Genomic DNA, 25,597 nt, shown 5'->3' with positions numbered 1-25,597 from the left:
TTTCCTTATTTCAACTGTTAAATTTCTTTCCTGTAGTGACTGCATCAAGGTCAGCCAGGTGGACCTCAGAGAATATGAGTTCCCTGATTGGGGTGGTTAACCTGGTCCAATCAGGGAGCCCTGACTAACAGATATAAACAGGAATGTTTCACTGTGTCTCACACCTACACACACGCACCATAAGGTGCTGGGGAAAAAATAAGCACGACTGCACTTAGGTGGTAGTGTGGGGGTTAAATAAAAAATAAATAAATAAACAGGGGATTTGCCTGCCAAAAAAAATAAAATAAACAGGAATGTCAGACATCCTGTTAACACTAAGAGCTGGTTCTGAGAGAGCTAGATCAGTGTCAAGGACTCTCTACGTTGAAATAAAGGGTGACGTGGTGATGGGATATCAGCCTCAGTGGAGTTACTTCATCCCCAGACTCCTTTCAAAAGCTCAGAATGCCCTGATGAGAGTTGAACTTGTACTCATTGGTGTTTTGGTAAAGGCCAATACATTATTAATTTCATCATGAAATCACCATTTTTTTCTAAGCATGAGACATTGAACTAAGCCAGATTGACCAGATGATTGTCAGGCAATTTTCTCAGAATGTAATGAGTTCAAGTTTTACTTCAGAGATTTGTGCACAAGATCCAGGGTGGCACTCAGTACTGGTGTTTAGTACTGAGGAGGTGTTGAAAGATGAGGTCATGAACCAAAGCCTTGTCTTCTGCCTCAGGTTGATGTTTAATAAACCATGTCACAATTTGATGAGGAGAAAGACCAATAATTATCCTTCAATCAACAGCCATGAAGAAGTTGATTATCTGGTCTCTACTGAGTTGCTGTTTGAGGAATCTTAGCAAACAGGTTGCCACACTTCCTCTGTTACAACATAGACTATACTTTAAAAAACATCACACTTAATTTTGTGATAAGCACTTCAGGATATCATGAACGTTGCCAAAATTGCAATGAGCATCAGAGGCTGAGGGTGGCCCAATAGTGGTTTATAAAATCATGAGGGGCATGGATAGGGTGAATAGCCAAGGTCTTTCCCCCAAGGCAGCAGAGTTCAAAACTAGATGACATAGCTTTAAGGTGAGAGGGGAAAGATTTAAAAGGAACCAAAAAGGCAACCTTTTCACACAAAAGGTAATGCGTGTATGGAATGAGCTGCCAGAGAAACCAGTGGGGACAGAGCACAATTACAATGTTTAGAAGACATCTGGGTGGTTACATGAATAGGTAGGGCTTGGAGGGATAAGGGCCAAATGCTGGCAAATGGGATTAGATTAATTTAGCATATCTGGTTGGCATGAACAGGTTGTTTCCATGCTGTCCAACTCTATGACCAGTCTCTACACTAGTCCACACAGGAAGTAGGTCAGGCCACTAACACACTCAAAGCAGTCAGTTTCTTTTTAACCATTTTAGTCTTTCTCTTTAAAGTTTCTCAGACTCTGTATAGGATGACATTCCTCTGCCAGCTAGCCCCTCAATTTATATCTATTGTCAACCATTGACTGTAGCAATCATCTTTTAAAAACATATTGGAAACAAAAGTTCAATATGTCCAAGGTTCTGATCCATCGTCATGACAATTAATATACACTGTGGGATTTTTCAAAGAAGGGGCAAGACTTTTCCGGGTGTTGTAGACATTATCCAGGCTATTCGGTCCATCAAGTCTGCACGGACTCGCCAAACCAGACCCAGCCCCTATCTCTATAACCCTGCATTTACCATGGCTAATCTACCTAGCCTGCACATCCCTAAGGCACAATGGGCAATTTAGCATTGCCAATCCACCCAAGCTGCCCATCTTTGGACTGCGTGAGGAAACCAGAGTACCGAGCAGAAACCTATGCAGACACAAAGAGAATGTGCAAACTCCACACAAAAAGTCTTCCAAGTCTGGAATCAAACCCAGGTCCATGGTGCTGTGAGGCAGCAGTGCTGACCACTGAGCCACCGTGCCACTCTTAAATTCACCCTTTCTTACATTCGGATAGTTTCTTATACGTAATAATAGAGTTAGGTTTTCATCTTGATCAGCTGTGCAGTAACTTAACACATCAGATCACTCTGCCACAATTAGACCCATCCATTTTTTGGTGGAATGGAAATTGGAGTGAGTTCTTTGGAGATTCACACCATCAAAATATTGCCTAATAAAGATACAAACTTATCACTATTTACACGTTATGTCAAGTGGCATATGATAATGTCTGACAAAAGTTCCTCAGGAAAGTGAAACCAAAAATTGATACAAAAAACATACGATCCATGGAGATCAATTCATCTTGGGATCCAACTTTTAAGGGACAATTGTTGAATTTGTAACAAGCTGCCAATTCTCTATTGGTTGCTTTCCACTTCAGTCCTAGATGTGTTTAACCCCTTGAGAACTGGTAGTTCTCAACTTGCCACCCTGATAGCTGGACCACTTCATATGTCAAAGGACAAATACCCAGATAAAAGTTTACCAAATAATCTAGGGGATTAAATAGAAAAAAAGGAAAGGTACCATTCGGTCCAATAGCTGTTCTGTCATTCGATAAGGTCAGGGCTGATCTGATTATGGCCTGAGCTTCAATTTCCTGATATCCTGTCTCCTTTTGGCTCCCTTGTCAATTAAGGATTTATCTAACCCTGCTTTAAAAATTATTCAATGATCCTACCTCACTGCCAGTGGGAAGGGAGACCTACAAACATAAGAGACAAAAAATTCTCTCCTCAACTCCATCTTAAATAGAAAGCTTTGGTTTTAAACAATGCCCTCTCATTGAATTTAGAATCATACAATAGAGGCCCTTCAGCTCAGGAAGCCTTTACCGTCAAAAATATTCTACCACTTACACTTTCCTACAGTGGGCCTATTTATGCCACTTCAAGTTCTCACTCAAGTACTTCTTAAAGATTGTGAAGTTTCCTGTCTCAACTACCCTTCCAGTCAGTGCATTCCAGAATCCCACCATCCTCAGGATGAAAAGGTTTATTCCTGAAATTCCCTCTAAACCTCCTGCCTTTCACCCTAAAATTATGACCCTTGTTACTGTTATTGACCTCATTCTAATCTCCAAGGAGAAAGTGAGGACTGCAGATGCTGGAGATCAGAGCTGAAAATGTGTTGCTGGAAAAGCGCAGCAGGTCAGGCAGCATCCAAGGAACAGGAAAATCGACGTTTCGGGCATGAGCCCTTCTTCAGGAATGAGGAAAGTGTGTCCAGCAGGCTAAGATAAAAGGTAGTGAGGAGGGACTTGGGGGAGGGGCATTGGAAATGCGATAGGTGGAAGGAGGTCAAGGTGAAGGTGATAGGCCGGGGTGGGGGGGGAGAGGTCAGGAAGAAGATTACAGGTTACGAAGGCAGTGCTGAGTTCGAGGGATTTGACTGAGACAAGGTGGGGGGAGGGGAAATGAGGAAACTGGAGAAATCTGAGTTCATCCCTTGTGGTTGGAGGGTTCCTAGCGGAAGATGAGGCGTTCTTCCTCCAACCGTCGTGTTGCTATGGTCTGGCGATGGAGGAGTCCAAGGACCTGCATGTCCTTGGTGGAGTGGGAGGGGGAGTTGAAGTGTTGAGCCATGGGGTGGTTGGGTTGGTTGGTCCGGGTGTCCCAGAGGTGTTCTCTGAAACGTTCCGCAAGTAGGCGGCCTGTCTCCCCAATATAGAGGAGGCCACATCGGGTGCAGGGGATGCAATAAATGATGTGTGTGGAGGTGCAGGTGAATATTTGGCGGATATGGAAGGATCCCTTGGGGCCTTGGAGGAAAGTAAGGGGTGAGATGTGGGCGCAAGTTTTGCATTACTTGCGGTTGCAGGGGAAGGTGCCGGGTGTGGAGGTTGGGTTGGTGGGGGATGTGGACCTGACGAGGGAGTCACGGAGGGAGTGGTCTTTACGGAACGCTGATAGGGGAGGGGAGGGAAATATATCCCTGGTGGTGGGGTCGGTTTGGAGGTGGTGGAAATGACGGCGGATGATATGCTGTATATGGAGGTTGGTGGAGTGGTAGGTGAGGACCAGTGGGGTTCTGTCCTGGTGGCGGTTGGAGGGGCGGGGCTCAAGGGCGTAGGAGCGGGAAGTGGAGGAGATGCGGTGGAGAGCATCGTCGATCACGTCTGGGAGGACCGCAATTTCCCCCCAGACGTGATCGACGATGCTCTCCACCGCATCTCCTCCACTTCCTGCTCCTCCGCCCTTGAGCCCCGCCACTCCAACCGCCACCAGGACAGAACCCCACTGGCCCTCACCTACCACCCCACCAACCTCCATATACAGCGTATCATCCGCCGTCATTTCCGCCACCTCCAAATGGACCCCACCACCAAGGATATATTTCCCTCCCCTCCCCTATCAGCGTTCCGAAAAGACCACTCCCTCCGTGACTCCCTCGTCAGGTCCACACCCCCCCACCAACCCAACCTCCACTCCCGGCACCTTCCCCTGCAACCGCAAGAAATGCAAAACTTGCGCCCACACCTCCCCCCTTACTTCCCTCCAAGGCCCCAAGGGATCCTTCCATATCCGCCACAAATTCACCTGCACCTCCACACACATCATTTATTGCATCCCCTGCACCCAATGTGGCCTCCTCTATATTGGGGAGACAGGCCGCCTACTTGCGAACGTTTCAGAGAACACCTCCGGGACACCCGGACCAACCAACCCAACCACCCCGTGGCTCAACACTTCAACTCCCCCTCCCACTCCACCAAGGACATGCAGGTCCTTGGACTCCTCCATCGCCAGACCATAGCAGCACGACGGTTGGAGGAAGAACGCCTCATCTTCCGCCTAGGAAACCTCCAACCACAAGGGATAAACTCAGATTTCTCCAGTTCCCTCATTTCCCCTCCCCCCACCTTGTCTCAGTCAAATCCCTCGAACTCAGCACCGCCTTCCTAACCTGCAATCTTCTTTCTGACCTCTCCACCCCCACCCTCACTCCGGCCTATCACCCTCACCTTGACCTCCTTCCACCTATCGCATTTCCAACGCCCCTCCCCCAAGTCCCTCCTCCCTCCCTTTTATCTTAGCCTGCTGGACACACTTTCCTCATTCCTGAAGAAGGGCTCATGCCCAAAACGTCGATTCTCCTGCTCCTTGGATGCTGCCTGACCTGCTGCGCTTTTCCAGCAACACATTTTCAGCTCATTCTAATCTCTCCCATAAATGGACACATCCTCTCAGCATCTACCCTCAATTTCCTTCAGGATTTTATCTGTTTCAATCGGATCAGTTCTCATTCTTTCAAGCTGCAATGACTACCTAGCTTGTCGAAACTTTCTTCAGTATCATGTCCCCCACTCTGTCCCAGGAATCAGCTGAGTGAACATTCTCTGAACTGCTTCTCATGCAATTGTGCCCTTTTTTAAATGACAGGTCAAAACTGTGCACAATTCCCTAGATGTAGTCTCAACAATACTCTGTACAACTGGAACAAAACATGCCTACTTTTATATTACATTGACCTTGCAAGAAACAAAAATATTTAACTTGCCGTGATTCCTCTGCATTTCAATTTTTCTCCAACTTTACTTCTTGCCTATTCTTCCTGTCAAAGTGGCCATTTTCACATTTTCCTCTACTATACATCATCTGTCAATTTTCTTCTCCACTAATTCAACTTGTTGATTTGTCGTTGCAGACTCGTTATATCCTCTCTACAACTTGCCTATCATTGTGTCAAATTTAGCTACTATATCTGCGGTTCCTCGATCCTGATATACATTGTCAACAGCACTGATCCCAGTGGCTTTCCACGAGTAACATCTTGCCAATCCAAAATTGGTCCATTGATGCTAATTCTCTCTTTTTTGGTAGCTAACCAATTTTCAATCCATGCTTCTATGTTCCCCAATACACCAGGAGCATTTACATTTTGTAATAAACAATAGATCAAAATTATATTTATTCAAATAAGATCCCAGGACTGGTGTCAGATGGTTTCACTAAATATCAAGTCAATAACGTGGACATCAGGTCAGATGAATGGTAATTTCCTGAACACACATGTGCTTGTTTGACATATAGTTGTGTAAAGCTTCAGATGATTATTTATTCTTTTCTTGACTGCTGAATTGAAGTAATGGCATATAATCTGTTTGCTTTGGCAGTCTTGTGTAGAAAGAAAGATGAAATTAAAACAATGCGCGATGGAAGACACTCTGCAGATCAGCCAACATTAGTAAAGAGAGAAACAGAGTAGACAGCCGGAATCTTCTAATTGTTATCAGGTTGCTCCTTTTCCTTTGTGCTTCAGTCAAACGGTTTCCTCCGAAATGCAGAGCCACCCTGAAATCCAGCTATTTCCTCTCTGTGCAGGATTTTAGGAAAGGTTTGGCCACACCACTTTTTTTTACAGCACTTGGTGCAGTGTTCTATTAGATGGTGAAATGTCACAAAGTCAATGTGAATTGTACTTTATTCAATTGCTTCATGGTAAGTAATAAAGATGAACTACCTCTGACCAGCATAACTTTATTTATTGTTAATGGCACTCACCACATACTGGAGAAGGAGGTGAGCACTGTCTGTGGCACTCAGTGGTGGGGGAGATATGGACAATGATGGGATGCTGGAATACCTTAATGCTCCAGTTGACCTACTTAGTTACACTCCTGAGCAGGCTTTGCACCAGCTGGGAAAAGGGCTTTTGCCCGAAACATTGATTTTCCTGCTCCTCGGATGCTGCCTGACCTGCTGTGCTTTTTCAGCACCACTCTAATCTAAACTCTGGTTTCCAGCATCTGCAGTCCTCACTTTTACCTAGTTGATTTTAACCCGACTGCGAATCCTCTTGCAAGGATGCCTACCTTGAAGAAGTTCTCCTCCTCTCTCCACAAGAATCTCAGGGAGTCTCTCTCTCACTGCAACCACCAGGTCATCTCCTCTGCTCTGAAGCTCTTCGATCATGTACATCAATGTGGACTTCATCAGTTTCCTCATTTCCCCTCCCCCCACCTTATCCCAGTTCCAACCTTCCAGCTCAGCACTGTCCTCATGACCTGTCCTACCTGCCAATCTCCCTTCCCACCTATCTGCTCCACCCTCCCCTCTGACCTATCACCTCATCCCCACCTCCATTCAACTATTGTACTCTTTGCTACCTTCCCCCACCTTCCTCTCTGACCTATCACCTCCATCTCCACCTCCGTTCACCTATTGTTATTCTTTGCTACCTTCTCCCCAGCCCGGCCCCCCACCCCCCACTTATCTCTCCACCCTGGAGGCTTCCTGCCTCCATTTCTGATGAAGGGCTTTTGCCCTAAACGTCGATTTTCCTGCTCCTCGGATGTTCCCTGACCTGCTGTGCTTTTTCAGCACCACTCTAATCTAAAACCTGCTAGGAAAAGCTCTGAGTAAATCTATAAAAACCAGGATTGGGCAAAAAGCCAAATTTTTGCACATCTAATCACACTGTCATGGGAATTACAGTGCAGGTTGAAGCCAGTAATCTTCAGTTTGAACTTTCTAGGTAGGTAATAAAGAAATGTTTATGTGGGGACTTTCTAAGGTTCCAAAGCACATCAGCGATGTCATCTGTGTCATATTGAGCTGTGGGTACTAATCAGTGGAGGCTCATGGCTGGAATAGTTCAGTGCTACCAAGCCTTTCTGAACTGAGTTTAAGGTTTGTCTGATTGTTAACTGTAGAGGATAAACTTTTAGGGAGTCTTAACTAGAAGAGGCATTGGCCTTAAATTGCATGACATGATTTATTGGAAATCGCAATAGGTACAAATAACATTGACTATGAGACAAACTTACAACTATCATAGCTGTGGGTATGTTTGCCAAGCTGGGAAGTTGATTTGCAGACATCTCATCCCCGTCCGGGTGACATCTCCAGGAGCTCCGAAGATGTCGTCTTGACAGGGGGCAAAAGGTCTGCAAATCAACTTCCCAGCTCAGCGACCATACCCACAACCACGACAATCGGCATCCAAGCTACAAATCTTTACGCAAACCTTGAAACTTACAACCTTCAGGATCCTGCTTCCATTAGGACTCTGTGCAAGCCCAATTGCATCTCCACCCAAGGTTTTGTTTGGGTGAAGCTAATGCAGCTACAACACTAATTCCTTCAGAAGCATTACCTTTCATATCAGCTCCCCTCAAGCCTGTTTCCCCAAAGCAACCATTCATCCGTATGACCACCTTTATAACTATCACCACCTGCCTCCCCACATGCCATTAACTTCAGAAATGTGGCTGATCTGCATTTTTACAGATCACATTCAGACACATTTCCTTTTGACCTGGAAGTTTGGGCAGTCTTTATTGACCTTGATTCCGAGCTGCTGTCAGTCATTTCATTGCTGAAGGAGATTTTCCCTCTTCAATGTCCTTTATGGAGGCTGTTGCTCTTGCTGAGTTTAATAGGTGGATGATTTCATACAGTCATAGACTCATACAGTATAGAAACAGACCCTTTGGTCCAACTCATCCATGCCAACCATAATCCTAAATTAAGCTAGATCCACCTACCTGCGCTTGGCCCATATCCCTCCAAACATTTCTTATTTATGTACTTATCTAAATGTCTTGTAACTGTACCTAAATCCATCGCTTCTTCTGAAAGCTCATTCCACACACAAACCATGCTCTGTGTAAAAAAAATTGCCTCATGTATTTTTAAAATCTTTCTCCTCTCACTTTCAAAATATGCACCCTGATCTTGAAATCCCACACCCTAGGGTTAAAAACGCCTGCCATTCACCTTATCTCTGCCCTTTATGATTTTATAAATATCTATAACATCACCCCTCAACCTCCTACACTCCAGTGAGACGTCCCAGCCTATCCAGCCTCTCCTTATAACTCAAATCTTCCATTACCAGCAATATCCTGGTATTTCTCTTCTGAACCCTCTCCAGCTTATTAATATCCTTCTTATAACAGGGGGACCAGAGCTGTGAACAGTCCAGAAGAGGCCTCACCAATGTCCTCTATAACCTTAACAAATGTCCCAACTCCTACACTCAAAGATTTCTTTATCTAGAGGACTCTTAATACCCAAACTTACTTCATAGGTGAACTCTTCCCTGCTGACTCAGGCAGTTTGCCATAGGTGGGCCCCTTTAATCTCATGAAAGTCCATTATCGTGGAAGACAGCTGATCTGTTAAAAGAAGTAATTCCTTCCTTGTAGTGGACTGGATTTCAGAACCAGGCAATTGTTTATTTATTTAGAGAGATATTCACTTTTTTGAAGTTTCCTGGATGTTCAGAAAAGGCAATTTCTTCTTTTTGACCTGAATCCATGGACATTGGTCTAGTTTCCATGGAATCATATGCAGCTCATCCCCATTTTGTTCCAAGAAATCTTTACTATCAATCTGCTTATGCAACAGAGTTGAAGAATGTAAACTTGCAAATTCAGTTTGTTAATCAGGTTAGACATCTTCATTCTGTGGTTGTACTTCTCATCCTCAGTCACATTACTGGAGGATAGCTGCTTATTCAGCATTATACTTGTTCAGTTTGATGGACAATTCTGCTTTGAATGACAATGGAATGAAATGCTCTTCATTAATGCCAAGATTTCTACTAGTCTTGTATAATCTGCAGCTTTCTGTTGAAAGGAATAAAATGTTTTATTCTGCCAACATATGTAATTTCACCAGATTGTTTTTATCCGTTTGGGTTCCTCCTTAAGCCTATGAAGTCCATGAAATCTTCTATCTGCTGTTCCTTCACTGGTGGGTCACCAATAGATTTTCTTAACCAATTATTCTTTAGAAACTGGTTGAATGCCATCTGAGGCCAAGATGGCTGCAAGGTAAGGATTGTGAACCGCAGACATATTCTCAACTCTCAGACATTTTTTAGCTGCAGTGTTATTTGTTGTATACCTTTAATTCTGGAAGCTGTTCCATCGGGACTTTTTATCTTTGTAGACTGTAACATTTGTTTCTTTTGCTTCGGCTTCTGATTGATATGCACATTGACACAAACAAGCTCTGTGAAAACCTGAGTCAGTTAAATCACTGATTTTTTTTAAAGCATTAATTTCCTCCAGGAATGCCTTGCCATATAGACTATGATGTTTCAAAAAAAGGGTATAATGTCTAATATGAGTGCCATTTCTAAATGGGCTGGTTCAACCACATTAACCTCCTCGTAAGATTATGTATTTTTCCTGACTTTTTTTGCTTTGTAATTGTGTCCTACCTCTACTTGTCTTCTGAAAGTGACATATAGTCTTACAAATTCGGTTGTCATGACTGGGCATTACTCACACCTGGGAGACATTGATGTCCCATAGCTCTGACACTGCCTTTTGGCATCACCTATTTGGCTATTGTTTGTGTTGGCTTATCAACATGCTTCTTTACAGTGTCCATTCCTTAAAACGTGAGTAGGTTTCTGTTGCTTTCCTGTTGTTCTTCTCCTCTCAGGTTCTTTCTGATTTTATTTTATTTATTTATTGTCACATGTATCTCATTACAAAATACTGTGAAAAGTGTTGTATAGTGTCTCCAGTGTGATCTTAAAAGACAGAAAAATAAACCAAAACACAGAATAAAAAGGCAGAAAAATGAAGAAATAATGTCTGTGTGTGCTTCTAGCTCTTGCTTCCAGCACAATTTAAAAACCTTCTCTGAAGTTAAAACTTCCTTGGACTGTAAGATATGTGACAAAGATTCATCCATACTTCCAACAATTCTGTCTCTCAGGAACTTGGAGTTCAAGGTTTCATGGTCACATTTTCTACTAATCTGCATTTCATTAATGGAGTTGACTATATATTCCTTTGGAAGCTGAACTCTTCTGTTAAACCTTGCCCTTTCAAGGACTTTGTTGATTCACAGATTGAAGTTTTCATGGAAGGCTGTTTAAACTTTATTCTAAGTATTTATCTTCTTTGATTTTTGATGATTTATAACATCATCCGCCAATGATACACTGAATACAATAATGTAATAAATTGTTCACCTTCAGATTTAACATTTAATTTTAAAGCAATTCTGTTTCTTTAGAACTCTTTTTCTCCAAGACGTCCAAACCTGTGTTACATTTGGTTGATTGCTGACAATGAACTTTTAAAGTATTGCTTTTCATTCCATTTCTTTTCATTGTAATTATTTATTTTTATTGTTATATTCTTATTACTATTTTAAACCTGTAACCTCTTATTCAATCCCTACAGTGTGGAAGCAGGCCATTCAGCTCAACCTGTCCACACCAACCCTCCAAACAGCATCCCACCCAATTCCTGCGTTTCCTATGGCTAAGCCACATAGCCAGCACATCCCTGAACACGATGTGCAATTTAGCATGACCATACCCTCTAACCTGCACATCTTTGGACTGTGGCAGGAAACCCACACGGACATGGGGGAGAATGTGCCAACTCCATACAGACAATCACCCAAAGCTAGAATCAAACCTGGGTCTCTGATGTTCTGAGGCAGCAGTGCTAACCACTGAGCCACAGTTCCAACCCTCAAAACTGCTTGTAATCTGCTGTGCTGAAGCTTGTATACTTGCATTAATTCAATATTATTCTAAATTCTGTTGCCCTAAAGTTTATGTAATGTTTTAACTTCTGTACTCAGACATTTAAACATAGCATTAATGTATGATATTCGTCCAATATATTATTACATTCTGTTTACTAGCTGTACTGTATTTTATTCTTCTTTCAAGTTTTATTTTGTATTAAATGGCAGTAATTTATTTCGATATTTTGGGGAGATTTTCCTGCCTTTTCATCAAAACCATGGTTCTCGTCTTATAAACGCTTTCCTGCCTTTTGCAGCCAAGATAGGGGTTTTCCCACTTCTTCTTGGGTAAAACAAATGTTTTCCTAAATTTCAAGGATGAAAGCCCTTGTACGTTCCTTTACACTTTAAAAAAAATCTTTTCCTGCAGCCATCTTCCCACCAAAATGAACATTTAAATCCCCAGTGTTCAGATTGTCTAAAAGTACTAAAAATATTTCAAACTTGTTGTGACTATGTGAAATCTTTCTCTCTTTAATTAAAGTCTGTGTCCTTTGCAATGCTGCACTCATTGTATACATTATGTTTCTGGCTCTTGATCTGTCCCTTGCATTTGTCATCCTTTAGGAGAAAGTGAGGACTGCAGATGCTGAAAGTCAGAGTCGAGAGTGTGGCGCTGGAAAAGCACAGCAGGTCAGGCAGCATCCGAGGAGCAGGAGAATCGACGTTTCAAGCATTGCTGATGAAAGGTTTATGCCCAAAATGCCGATTCTCCCACTCCTTGGATGCTGCCTGACCTGCTGTGTTTTTCCAGCACCACTCTCTCGGCAGTTGCATTCCTTTGCAATTACTCATACTGATGGTAGCATTTGTTTTGGGAGGTGAGGATTCTCTTTATTCCTTTTCTTCTCTGTCTACATTTTGCACCATTTTCAAAATATTTCTCCATTTTGTCCTCAATGATCCCTAATTTTACTTCTGACGCATTCAAAAAATAATTAATGATCTGGATGAAAGGACTGGGGGTATTCTGGCAAAGTTTGCTGATGTTAGCTGGACAGGCAGGTAATTCTGAGGAGGTGGGAAGCTGCAGACAGATTTAGACAGTTTAGGAGAGTGGTCCAGGAAATGGCTGATGAAATTCAACGTGAGCAAATGTGAGGTCTTGCACTTTGGAAAAAAGAATACAGGCATGGACTATTTTCTAAATGGTGAGAAAATTCATAAAGCCAAAGTACAAAGGGATCTGGGAGTGCTAGTCCAGGATTCTCTAAAGGTTGACTTGCAGGTTGAGTCTGTGGTTAAAAAAACAAATGTAATGTTGTCATTTATCTTAAGAGTCTTGGAATATAAAAACAGCAATGTGCTGCTGAGACTTTATGAAGCTCGAGTTAGGCCCTATTTAGAATACTGTGTCCAGTTTTGGGCCCCACACCTCAGGAAGGACATATTAGCACTGGAGCATGTCCAGGGGATGATCCCTGGAATGGTAGGCCTAACATACGATGAACAGCTGAGGATCCTGGGATTGTATTCGTTAGAGTTTAGAAGGTTGAGGGGAAATCTAATAGAAATGTACAAGATAAATGTACAAGGGTGGACGCTGGGAATTTGTTTCTGTTCAGCGGGGAGACTAGGACCTGTGGGCACAGCCTTAGAATTAGAAGGGGTCAATTTAGAATGGAAATGAGGAGACATTTCTTCAGCCAGAGAGTGGTGGGCCTGTGGAATTCATTGCCATGGAGCACAGTGGAGGCCGGGACGTTAAAGGTCTTCAAGGCAGAGATTGATAAATTCTTGATCTCGCGAGGAAATAAGGAATTAAGGAGAGAGTACAGGTAAGTGGAGTGGAAATGCCTATCATCCATGATTGAATGACGGAGTGGACTCAATGGGCCGAATGGCCTTACTTCCACTCCTATGTCTTATGGTCTTATGGTCTAAATTGAATCAAATCCCCACAGTGCAGAAGGGAGTCTATTCAGCCCATTGAGTTTCAAAGAACATCCTATTCTATCCTATCCTATCCTATCCCCTTAACCCTGCATTTCCCATGGCTAATTCACTGCCTTCTTGAACTGTCCTACCTGTCCATCTTCCTTTCGACCTATCCAGTCCACCCTCCCCTCCAACCCATCACTGCCATCCCCCCATCTGCATTCACCTATCGCCTTCCCAGCGACTTCCCCCAACCCTTACCCCCACCCTCCTAGTTATCTCTCAGTCTCACCCCACACCCCACATTCCTGATGAAGGGCTTATGCCCGAAACGTTGATTCTCTTGCTCCTTGGATGTTGCTTGATCTGCTGTGCTTTTTCAGTGCCATACTTTTCTACTCTGATCTCCAGCATTTGCAGTCCTCACTTTCACCTAATCCACCTAGCCTGTACATCTCTGGACACAATGGATGATTTAGCATGGCCAATCCACCTAACCTTCACATCTTTGGACTATAGAAGGAAACCAGAGCAGCAGGAAGAAACCAACACAGACATGGGAAGAATCTGCAAACCACATACAGACAGTCGCCTGAGGCGGGAATTGAACCCGCAACCTGGCATTGTGAGATAGCAGTGCTAACCACTGAGCCACCATGCTGCCTCCCCCCCCCCCCCCTTCAATTGCTGTCTGCGGAACATTTTTTTCTAAGCTCTCTGCATTTTTTCCCCATTGTGGGTTTTACTCTTTTCCTCATCCACACTGTTTCCCCCTGCACCTCTTACCATCTCTGAGGAAGAGGTTTTCTTCTGAACTATTAATTTCACCTTATTGCTGCTTCCACCACTGCTGCTGATTGTCATCGAGTCATAGGGTGCTACAGCATGGAGACAGGCCCTTTGGCCCAAACTGGTCCATGCTGACCAAATGTCCATCCACGCTAACCCAATTTCCCTGCACTTGGCCTATATCTTTCCAAATCTTACCTACCCATCAATTGCCTTTTAGATGTTGTTAATGTAGTCGCCACAACCACTTGTGCTGGCAGCTCATTCCATGTGCGTAAACAAAAATCCAATGTGTTTAAAAATGTTGCCCCTCAGGTTCCCTTTTATTCTTTCCCCTCTAACCTTAAACTGATGCTCTCTTGCCCTTCATTCCCCAACCTTAGGAAAAATACTGAATTCATTCACCCTATCCATGCCTCTCAGGATCTTATACACCTCTATAAGGTTCCCCCCTCAAGTCTCCCACACTCTAAAGGGAAAAGTCCTAGCTTGTCCAATCTCTCCCTAGATCACAGACTGTTAAGTCCTGGCAACATCCTTGTAAATTTCTTCTGCACTCTTCCCAGTTTAATAACATCTTTCCTATAGCAATGAGACCAAAACTGAACACAATACTCCAAGGGCAGCCTCACCGATGTCCTGTACAATTGCAACATTACTTTCCAACTTCTATACTCAATGCCTTGACTGGTGAAAGTCAGTGTGCCAAAAGCCTTCTTCACTGCCAAGTCTTCCTGTGACTACTTTCAGAGAACTGTACACCTGAACCCCAAGGTCCCACTGTTCCATTGCACTCCTTAAGGCCCTACCATTCACCATGAAACTCCTGCCTTGATTTGACTTTGCAAAATGCAAGACCTCACACTTATTTACACTAAACTATGTTAAATTTCAGCTGCTGATTGACTGTATCTGTCTTCTTAAATTTGTAATGTTCTTAAACTGGTTATCTGACTTATTTTCAAAATTCTTTTCCATTTGAGTTGATTGGATTCCCTCCATCATTGTTTGCCCACTGCTAATCAGCACATCTTATTGGACTCTCAGTACAGATCAGTGGCTTGAAGTTGAATTAGGCCGTTACCACCAATGCTCTTTTCTGACCTGAGTCTATGGGGCTGTCTAAGTATCAGTGGTCGGGGATAAACCACTTGGAATCTTAACAAGAAGAGGCATTCATTACCCATAACAGTTTATTGCATGATAACAACAGGTACAATTAACATTAACCAGCTCGGTATAATTACAACCACCAGGAGCCAGATATTTCACATCGGTCTCCATCAAGTTCTCATGCATGACTAACTATTTCTCCGTCCAAAGTTTACGTGGTTTAAAAGGGTTGAGTGGAGCTCATGCAACTTAAACATCAATCGTTTCAGGCTCCTCAGCTTATATAACAATGATGTGGATGAGCCGGTGTTGACTGGGGTGGACAAAATTAAAAATTACACAACACCAGGTTATAGTCCAACAGGTTTATTTGGACGCACTAGCTTCCAAAGCACTGCTCCTTCATCAAGTAGCTGTGAAGGAGCGGCATTCCGAAAGCTAGTCCTTCTAAATAAACCTGTTGGACTATAACCTGGTGTTGTGTGATTTTCAATATGTAAACCAAGATGAACCAGAAGCCTTTTTCTGTATCAAAAGATTTGGGCTGATATTTCAGACCACATTAACACTGTTTTGCTGTTAAGTGATAGTCCAATAGAGTCAGTACATTTGTAAGAATGTGGAACTTCCAGTTAATGGCTGAACAATTGATATAAATCTTTCCATTGACTTTGGAGACCAGCAGTCCATTCACAGTCAGCACACAATCTTTTTTCATAATCTCTAGCGTAAACATCTTGTACTTTTATCCTTGTAAAATAATCTGTGACACCTTTAAACACTGACAATCAAACCACCCAGGCTCATGTTAAAACATGTGACTGAGCCTTCTCATGAGCTGGCCAACATGGAGTGGTTCCCCCCCAACACCGTGGGTGTTTGTATGGACAGAAAGAAATGGCTCAGACAAGAAGAAGTCAAGTTGATGCCTGATATCACTGGAGCTTGGAGGAAGTAATCTGTCCCACCCAATACACACTACAAATATATAGTCAGGCCTGTGAAGGCATTTGCCATTTTTGGCCAGTAGAATTGTGTCCATGTATGTAATTCATGGGCTATCAGTGAATTGTCATGACAAGTGAATGGGTGCAATACATGTGCTCAGCCATGACCCCAGACAAATAACTTAAGCATTTAAGAGCAAAATGTGCCATGAGGAAATTGAATTTTTGTCCACTTTCCAATTAATTCTTCCACTCACCCTTCGAAAAGCTCTGGATGGGCCTGGAATCATGTCCTGCCCGAATCCAGTGGAAAAAGCAGTGTGGCCAGTTTTTGGGATTTCTGGGTGGCAGGAAAGCAGAATGGTAAGTTCTCCTGTGGCCTGAAGAAGCCAAAGCCTGGCCTTGTCTGTCTCCAATTCTTTCTCTGATAGGCTTGGTCTGATGGGAAAGCAACCATCCAGGCTTTGCTGCATAGGCTTGAAGAGGCACTGGGGTCATTAGGTCTGCATTTCCCTTAAGCCTTTTGTCATGGGCCCTGTTCATCTACTGAAAGTTGCAGCCCCACAACACAACTGCTGGGTTTAGACAGTTGCCAACTCAGTTTAGATTAATACCTAGAGATTTTGTCCTGTGCAATCCCACCTCTAAACACCTAGCCATATTACCCAGAATTCCTCATAAACAGTCTTTTTTTCCAGCTCTGTAATGTTAAATGTGGCATGCTACCAGGGATTTGAGGCCATTTAGAAGCTGGTAGGATGACCTTGTGTTGGTTCCTAATGTGTTTCAATCTCTTCCCTCTTATCCTGGTGACAGTTTCTGCCCAGTGACAACAAATGTTTCCACAATCCCACAATCTCTTCTCACTGATAGGATGTAGATGGCATAAGGAAATGTCTCTTGCTTTCTCCCCTCCCTTCACCAAAACCCTTACCCTCATTCCTTTCTGCTTTTGACTACCCAAGAACTGCAACCCCACCAGGCACTGCTGCAGAGCAAAGAGGTGGAAGAGGAAGAGACTAAATGATAACAAAACACAATCACTAACTCTCACACTCGCACCCATCATTTCAGATACTTGCACACTTCACAGAGCAGCTCGGTGGCTAGATCTGCAAGTGGTGAGGCATAGGATGCAAGTGGCCCACAAACAAGCGTTTGGTGCATTGGTCAAAAAGCTTGAAGTGACTGTTAAGGAGAGTGGATCCAACATGACACGGGGCAAAATGACAGAGTTTGGAATGCATCTTTTCCGATGTGTGATAATGGTGGCCAAGTCCATAAGAACAACTTCCAGATCTATCCAGATACAGTGGCTGATATCAATGCCTTATCTTCTAATATGGTGCAAGAGTTAGCAGGTACTTGCTCAGTAACCTTCCACGGGCCTATCATGGTCACTCACCTCAATGCCGATGACCAGCTCAGAATAAAGGCATCACAACCATTGCTGGGGCAACAGAGGTTTGACAATTGTGGTACGTTGATTATAGTCACGTGGCAGGGAGTGAAACCTTTGGAGTTCTGGTATATGTCAGCTTTTAGTCACAACAGTGGCAATATGATGTGGACACACCCAGCCTGAGCAGTAAAGACCTTGTGCTTTCTCTGCCTACTGCTCTCACTGGAAAGAGAGAATGCACCATCTTCCCTTCTCTTTGCATTCGGTCCATCAGTCACCACACTTGGACAATAACAGCTGTGAATTGTGAGGTGATAGGAGTGTCTTCTGCTGCTGCCCAGAAAGAACCTGATGTGAAGAAAGCTGCGGTCACTTTCCAGCCACTTGCAAAGCTAGCTGTGAGGCTGCAGCTCTGTCTTCAAGAGGAGGCACCCCTTAGTGAGATCGAGCTTTCTCACAGACTTTTCCGGGCTTAGCTTGATTTGCTGTGGCTGAATGAGATGTCCTACTCAGAGTCCTTCATCTTTGTGTACTTTGCCCTTCTCTGTGTTGCCTCTGGTCATCCTCCCTGTCATAGAATCCCCACAGTGCAGATAGAGGCTAGACCATCAAGTCTGCACCAACCCTTCCACTTAGACCGCTACCCTATCCTCAAGACCCTACATTTCCCATGGCTAATCCACCTAATCTACACATCTTTGGGCTGTGGAAGGAAACCCATGCAGGCACAGGGAGAATATGCAAACTTCACACAGTCTTCCAAGTCTGGACTCAAACGCAGGTCCTTGGCACTGTGAGGCAACAGTGCTAACCATTGAGCCACGTGCCATCCTGCACCAGCATGCTGCAGACAAAGTGGTTTAAAAAATACAGCACCAATTACCAGGGAGCAAGTGTCCCGAGCAGAACTCTTGAAGTGAGAACTTAAGCATCATACCACTCCCTGTGGGCTTAACGACTTTAAGTGGCAGAGTACAAACCGCCAAATATGTCAACTAACTCAACAGCAACAACTTACATTTATATAGCACATTAAACTTTATGAAACATCCAAAGGCTCTCACAAGAGCGATCATATGACAAAAGTGTGCCCCCTCTCCAAAGCCCCAGAAGGCAATATGATAAAACCTTGTTCAAAGGTGCCAGTCTCGAGAAAGGAAGGGGAAGGGCCTTCGGGCCAGACCTCTAGAGCTCAAACCTGAAGATATGATCACTGGTGGTGGAGGGAACAGTCAAAGCTAACCAACATAATGATCTGTGCATGCCTGGCACCTGCTGTAATAACCCATCCAAAATGGCATTCGTATCAGCCCACACCAAGAGTGCACAGGACTGATGCCAACATTATTTTGGACTCAGAGCGACACCAAAAGTGCAGACACTGCACAAGTTAAATTCCCAGACTGAGAGCTGTTGCTGATTTACTATCTAGCTTTGGCCATGATAAATATTCCAATCATTATTTTATCTTGAAACATGGCATCTTGTGCTGCTAAATGTGCAGCAAGTGCCCAGTACTTTTAATCAGTAGTTTACCCTACTGCAGCAATGCATGCACAAAGACATTCATCAATTCTAATGAATTTATTTTGTTATAAATAACAATGGAAACCTGCAAAATACTGCACAATGCCACGTCAGGAAGTTGTACTCTCAAGCATTTGTGGCTTGAGTGGTTTTGCAACAATCGCATTCACACCACTTGTTAATAATAAATTCAAAAATTCCCAATGTGCAATTGGAACCTTATTTTATTTATTTGAATATAATTCCCTTCTGTCAATTATGTAATAGGTAACATACCCATTGATTTAAGCCTTTTAAGCCACAAGTGAGGACTCTCTCTCCCGTACCTTAGATTTAATAAAATTGTCAACACACTTACAACAAATGGGAGGTTGTATCTTAATTACGTGACAGCTGAAATGGCCCTGCCAATGTCGAGCCTTGTTCTAAACATGTGGCAGGCACAGAATGGGAATAAAGATGTTCCCGTTCTCCGTCCATGTAAGGGTTAATGCTCATAGCACAGCCTCACCTTTTCTGCTCTTCAGAAAGTCCAAAACAGGTCGATAATCTTGTTATGCTGAGTGCAATGCAAATCCTCCGCCTTTTCTGCATTACTTTACGTGGGCCATTTATTCACGTAAGCAAAATGACTCCATAACAGTATTGAAAACTGTCTTCCCAACTTCAGATAAGAGGTGTGGAGGTCCAGACCGTGCAAGAAAGATAACATAATCAGAGTACGAGGGAAATCTTACACGCCCTGATCGACTCCCTTCCTCAGTCAGTTCTCTTTCACTTTCTGCATGATTGTTAGTTGGTGGATTTTGTTTTGTCCCAAAAGCTTCAATTTCGGAACTGATCTACAAAACATTTTGTTTTTTTTAAAAAGTACTCATTAGTGGGATATGGGCATTGGTGACTGGGCCTGTCCCTAGTTGCCTTTGAGTAGTTAATGGTGAGCTGCCTTCTTGAACCACTGCAGTCCACTTGCTGGGGGTCGACCCACAATGCCATTAAGAAGAGAATTCCAAGACTTTGGCCCACCAACAATGAAGGAACGGTGATATATTTCCAAGTAGGTTGGTGAGTGTCTTGGAGGGGAACTTGAAGGTGGTGGTGTTCCCATGTATCTGCTGCCCTTTTCCTCCTATATGGAAGTGATTGTGGGTTTGGAAGGTGCTGTCAGAGGATCATTGGTGAATTCCTGCAGTGCATCTTGTAGATAGTACACACTGCTGCTACTGAGCGCAGGTAGTGGTGAGAGTAGATGCTTGTGGATGTGGTACCAATCAAGCGGGCTGCTTTGTCCTGGATGATATCATGTTTCTTGAGTGTTGTTGGAGCTGCACTCTTTTACAGATGAAGCCAATCTCACAGTAAGAGAAACAGCTTTGTAGAATGGAATCTTGCCATCTGGATTGAGATCGTGAAGTCAGCGCCTCCACTTAGAATTGGGAATGTGGAAGCACCCATGCCAAAGCATCAGGTCTGGTGTTCTCAGACGTGGTCACTTAGGAAATTTCGACTGGGCACACCGTGAAATTAAGGACAGGAGGTCCTGGGGATCCCAATGGTAGGGCCAGGAACCCCATCAACTGCTGCTGAGGCCACCAGCGAAGCCCCTCAATGCCACAGGCATCAGGCCAATGAGAAGGCAGGAATGGACAGAGAATGACCAGAGTTGGGCCAGTGATATTTACTCGCCTGCACTTCCATGGCTACCTGCAATAGAGTTAATCGCTTGGCCTGCTACGCCTGGCCCAATAACATTTCTCCCTCAGTTAGCTCATAAGGGGCCCAACTGGCAACTCAGCACTGCTAGGCACGTAGCTTTGGGCATGATAGCTCAGGAACACATTGACTCAATGAGGTATCTTCTGATGCTGCTTCCGATCCTGCCTCCTAAGCTGTTTGGGAGGGATCAGAAAACTTCACACAGCTTCTGTCCAACTCTTCTAATGTGCACATAAATCAGGGTTACTGGTAGATGAAAAACAGTTGGTCAATTAATAAACATTCTATAGATTAGCAGTAAGGAACATTGACAGAGCAGGACACTGATGAGAAGTCTCGCTGTTCCCTTACAATGATGAATGTCCCTCTCTGACTCCCTACAACCGATTGATGTTCTTCTCTCTCTCCCACCACTCCACAAAATGATCAGTGTTACTCTTTACCACTTCTTTCCACACTGGTCAATGCCTCACTCTCCCTTCAGTCAATATCTATATCTATCAATATACCGGCCACTGCAGCGGACAGCTGAAACTGACTACCGGAAGCGGCAGAGACAAACCACTATAAATGCCGGAGGAAACATCACAGAAGCGCTTCACAGGAGGCTCCCAAGCACTGAGGATGTCACCTAGACAGGGGACGAAACGTCTGCAACACAAATTCCCAGCTCGGCGAACAGAACCACAATAATGTCTATTTCTCTCTTTCTCTCTCACTGACTAACTGCAAGCAGCAATTTAACAAGATTTTAATTATCCACAAAGTTCCATGAATTATTGGGGATCAGGAGGATCCTGTCAGGCACTAATTAACTTGACCAATACGATATAAAAATTCTTAGTTGATATCAATATACTGAATTATATTTCAAAGAAATGGATGTGCTGCAGGATTTAGTCACAATTACAGATTATCACACTCTATGTCATCGCACAACTTTCTGTAGTAACCTTTCTGATTTACAAGGCTCCTTGCCCTTGCAGCATTATCATGATCAGATTGTTCCCCTGCATCACACTTATAAAAGCAATGAGAGAATATTTCTTCCTGAGAGAATGATAGACTTTTGAATTTGACAGAAACTTGGTTGTTGAACAGAACATCTTGTGATTGGGATTTTCTGTGGACTGCCACCTCTGAGCGGCCTTCATTATGGCAATCAAACGCTGAATTCTCGAGTACACATTCCGGAAATGTGATGTGTGAAAGAATGCTGACATCTCTGTGCCATCTTTTTGGAAGAACTAACCAACCAATCAGCCCCACTTGGCTGCACATTCCCTTTATCCCTAATATTTCTCTTCCAAACTCAAACATACATCCAACTCTCTTTTTGAGCTAAGAGTAAAATTGCTTCCACTGCCCTCTCAGTTGTTGGTGCTTTCCAGATCAGCCATTCATGTGAAAAGACTTCTTCCCCATCTTGCCCTTGGTTGTTATCCAAATACCTTAAGCCTGAAATTCCAGTTGCCACTCGTCCTACTCCGAGAAATGTTTTCTCCTTCTTCACGGTCTCAATTTTGCACTATTTTGGACACTTACATTGACTCTCTCTCATAAAGATTCCACCTGAACTCAAGTTGTGGAGGGATGCACTTACTACCCAAGAAGACAGAACAAAAAGCTAAAAGGCTTGAAGCTTGGCCTCTCATAAACAATGCTACATTGGAGACAATGAAACCGTGTTCGAGTCTATGTATATCGCGAGCTGCACTTCAGTTTGCATTCTTAGCAGTGTCGATGCACTGATGCAAAATACGCATTAGCTGAGGCATTAGTGTAACTATTCTATCGGTATACATCAACAAAGTCAAAACCCACAGTGGCACTGGGAAACATACGCATGAATGTCAACACCAGCAGCAAAAGATAGAAGAATAGTAATAGTGAAGAAGGGGAAACAATGGAGCAGTGCCTACCCTGAGGATGGAGGATCAGTGAATGGGTAGGTGTAGAAGCTACTTATGGCACAGCTATATTTCCCAGATTGGCTGAAAGTAAATCCCACAGCCCCACTCAACATATTCACATTGTCATCCAATTTGCCTCAAAAGACATAGCAACTTGACTATGCCTAGCCCGCTCTGTCCAAACAGTTCTCTTATCTCCTATCTCCTCTTTCTGCATCAGCTCTGCCAACGAAAAGAAGGAATAGACCTATTGGAGCCAAGAAAAATTTCATGGCAGTGACCATTATTCAGAAAACCATACATTTGTAGATGATCACGTTCTATTTCACATCATACCCTTATTTTACAAGTAGCTATAATCTGAGTAAAAATGATTGCAAACAGCTTTGTTTCAAGTTTTGAACAAATGTAAACTTACTGGTGCTTATGTAAAGAACCTTCCTACAGGAATATTTTGCTCCACTAAAATTGCTTGTGCATGCCAGAGAAGTAGAAAAATGATTAATTTTTATTGTAAACATGGCCATGATGTGAATCATGAATCGAGCGTGCTGTGAAGAAATTGGTAAGAGATGCTTTTGGAGTATGACCCTTCCTGTGAACTTAATTACCAAACCCTTGACACCACTGGACAGAAACTCTCACAGTATAACCATCCCTCACCTCAGCTGAAGGAGTATTCTTTGCAGAATCCACTTCTTTTTACACTGTCAAGGCTCCTTGTCTCACATGTGGAAAATACAGATACTGTAATATAGATTAAATCGCATCTTACCGTTGCTTCACTGTACTACTGCGCTTATTCCTTTCTCCACAGTTCAAATGAATTTCGAAACTTTTCCTTCCTGTTGACAGTGTCCCAGTGATAATGACGATCCCAGGCATTGCATCTACAGAAAGACCTAACCACATTAACCAGGCAACTTCATTTCATGCAAACTGAAAGAAGCGCATGATCTTATCCAATGTCCCTGAGTAGAAAAGCTTTATCAAAATGTATTTCTTAACAGATGTACTATCAACTTTAATCTTGTCAAAGCTCTCTTCTTTTCACATTTACAGTATTTTAACCCACAGTGTGCTACTGTTGAAAACATATTCCCGACTAGAAACACTGCCCACACACACTGCTCTTGAGTAGGTTAATCTCAGTTTTAACCCTAATCTTAGTCATGTTCAGTATTTAGTAGTTAACATCATATTAAGGTCCTATTAACACATTCAGTGCCACTGATGAGGTTAGTTGTTTAATGTGGGTACAATTTAATTACTGATTAAAGGAGAGCTTTCCTTCCACTTGCAAAACAAAGACAGACTGAGTTGTGCAGTTTCGTCTACGGTGCAACATGCTAATTAGAAGCACACACTTTCAATAATGAACGATATGTGCTTGCTTTGACTCTGTTTTTTTATCCTTAATCTTCCACTGCTCTTTCTACGTTGAGCAATGGTTTATGTTAAAGTCGAATTTCACAGTCTCTGCCAGCACTTAAGTGTTTTATTCTAATGGCCATTCTTTCTGCCTGAAACTGGACATTGCAAATCACCAAAAAAAAGAGTCTCATCTAATATCCAGACACAAGAGAGAAACCAGGCTGACCGATCATTGACCTCTTTCCTCCAATGGCATGAAGGGTGTTTGTAATGTCCTACCCACTGTCACTGTTAACTAACAGCCCAGCCCAACTAAAGTTGTGGGCTTCTCGGCCTGTGTGACTTAGTACACATACTCACTGCAGTGTTGCAGAGCCTTGTGATGCTCATATTTTCTACATTCATGTACAGCGATGGGAATCACTGGCAAGAACAGCCTTTTTGCTCATCCTGAATTGTAAAGACGTTTTGTGAGCCGTGCACCTACATTCCTTCCAAGGACAAGTAAAATTCATAATGGTGGTGGAAATATAAAGTAAGGTATCTCATTGATATAGTTTAGCAACAATACGCACCTGGTCTCATCACTCCATGTACAGTGTACTCAGAGGTACAATTGTAAAGAGCTGTATATGATGGATAAATAGAATTTCTGATTCTGTCAGCTGTCTGCTAGCAAAAGGGGCCGGATGGCAGCCGCAGCATGTTTCATAACAACAGCACTCTGAAGGTATGGTTTAGCTCTGACTGTCAAACATTCTGTTTTTTTCCCAACTTGAGCAAAATGACTGCTAAAGGAAATGGTTTAGTGGATGTGAACTGTAGCAAAGGGGTTGTGCCCTGTTGGTACACATTGGGACTTTTCCCATTCATTTTTATGGGCACAGCAGTCACAATGTGCATTTGGCTGGTACCCTTTGTGAATCCAGCTCCATTTTCATACCCAGTGTTATCATTTCAGTCATAATTTCCCACCTTTTCTCCATGTTCCTTAATATATTTTCTCTGATGAGTATTTGCAACTCTTCAGTTCCTCGGTTCATACTTGCCAACCCAGGATGTGAACAAAGCCATGTCCAGTAACTTGAAAAGTGCTGGTTGAACACCACAGAGAACTGACAACAGGCAGCCCAGCCCTAAATATAGCCCATGATACGCACTGAAAGCATGGTGCAGAACGAACTGGTCATGACTACAACTGCAACTATCTTACACACAAATTGTGGGTTACTTCAGACTCTCAAAGTCTGTTTGATGACTTATTTCCAAACCATTAGTAAGCTGTTACCACAAATCATTCTGGCCCTCCGTACACTTTTCATGATCCATTTCAAATCTCCTCCTCTCTCCCCTTGAGTCTACACTAACTCTCTCCTCAGAATTTCCATTCTGGTATCTTGTTCCCCTCTCCCCACTAGTTAATCCCAGCCCTTTGGTT

General features: G+C 43.3%; 1 long non-coding RNA gene across 1 annotated transcript in view; it reads right to left on the bottom strand.

Annotated features, from left to right (window-relative positions):
• LOC122551997 (uncharacterized) overlaps positions 1-23,697 on the bottom strand; it is a 92,612-nt gene extending 68,915 nt beyond the window's left edge. Inside the window, exon 1 of the long non-coding RNA XR_015757523.1 lies at positions 23,561-23,697. This is a non-coding gene — a long non-coding RNA (uncharacterized LOC122551997). The remainder of the gene's footprint in view (positions 1-23,560) is intronic.
• Positions 23,698-25,597: the final 1,900 nt, after the last annotated feature.

This window comes from Chiloscyllium plagiosum, unplaced genomic scaffold, assembly GCF_037043375.1.
Source record: "Chiloscyllium plagiosum isolate Xiang-an unplaced genomic scaffold, Cpla_swu_hap1 HiC_scaffold_7, whole genome shotgun sequence".
Lineage (NCBI taxonomy): Eukaryota > Metazoa > Chordata > Chondrichthyes > Orectolobiformes > Hemiscylliidae > Chiloscyllium > Chiloscyllium plagiosum.
Note: the sequence above shows the minus strand (reverse complement) of the source record. Positions and strands in the feature narration are given on the sequence as shown.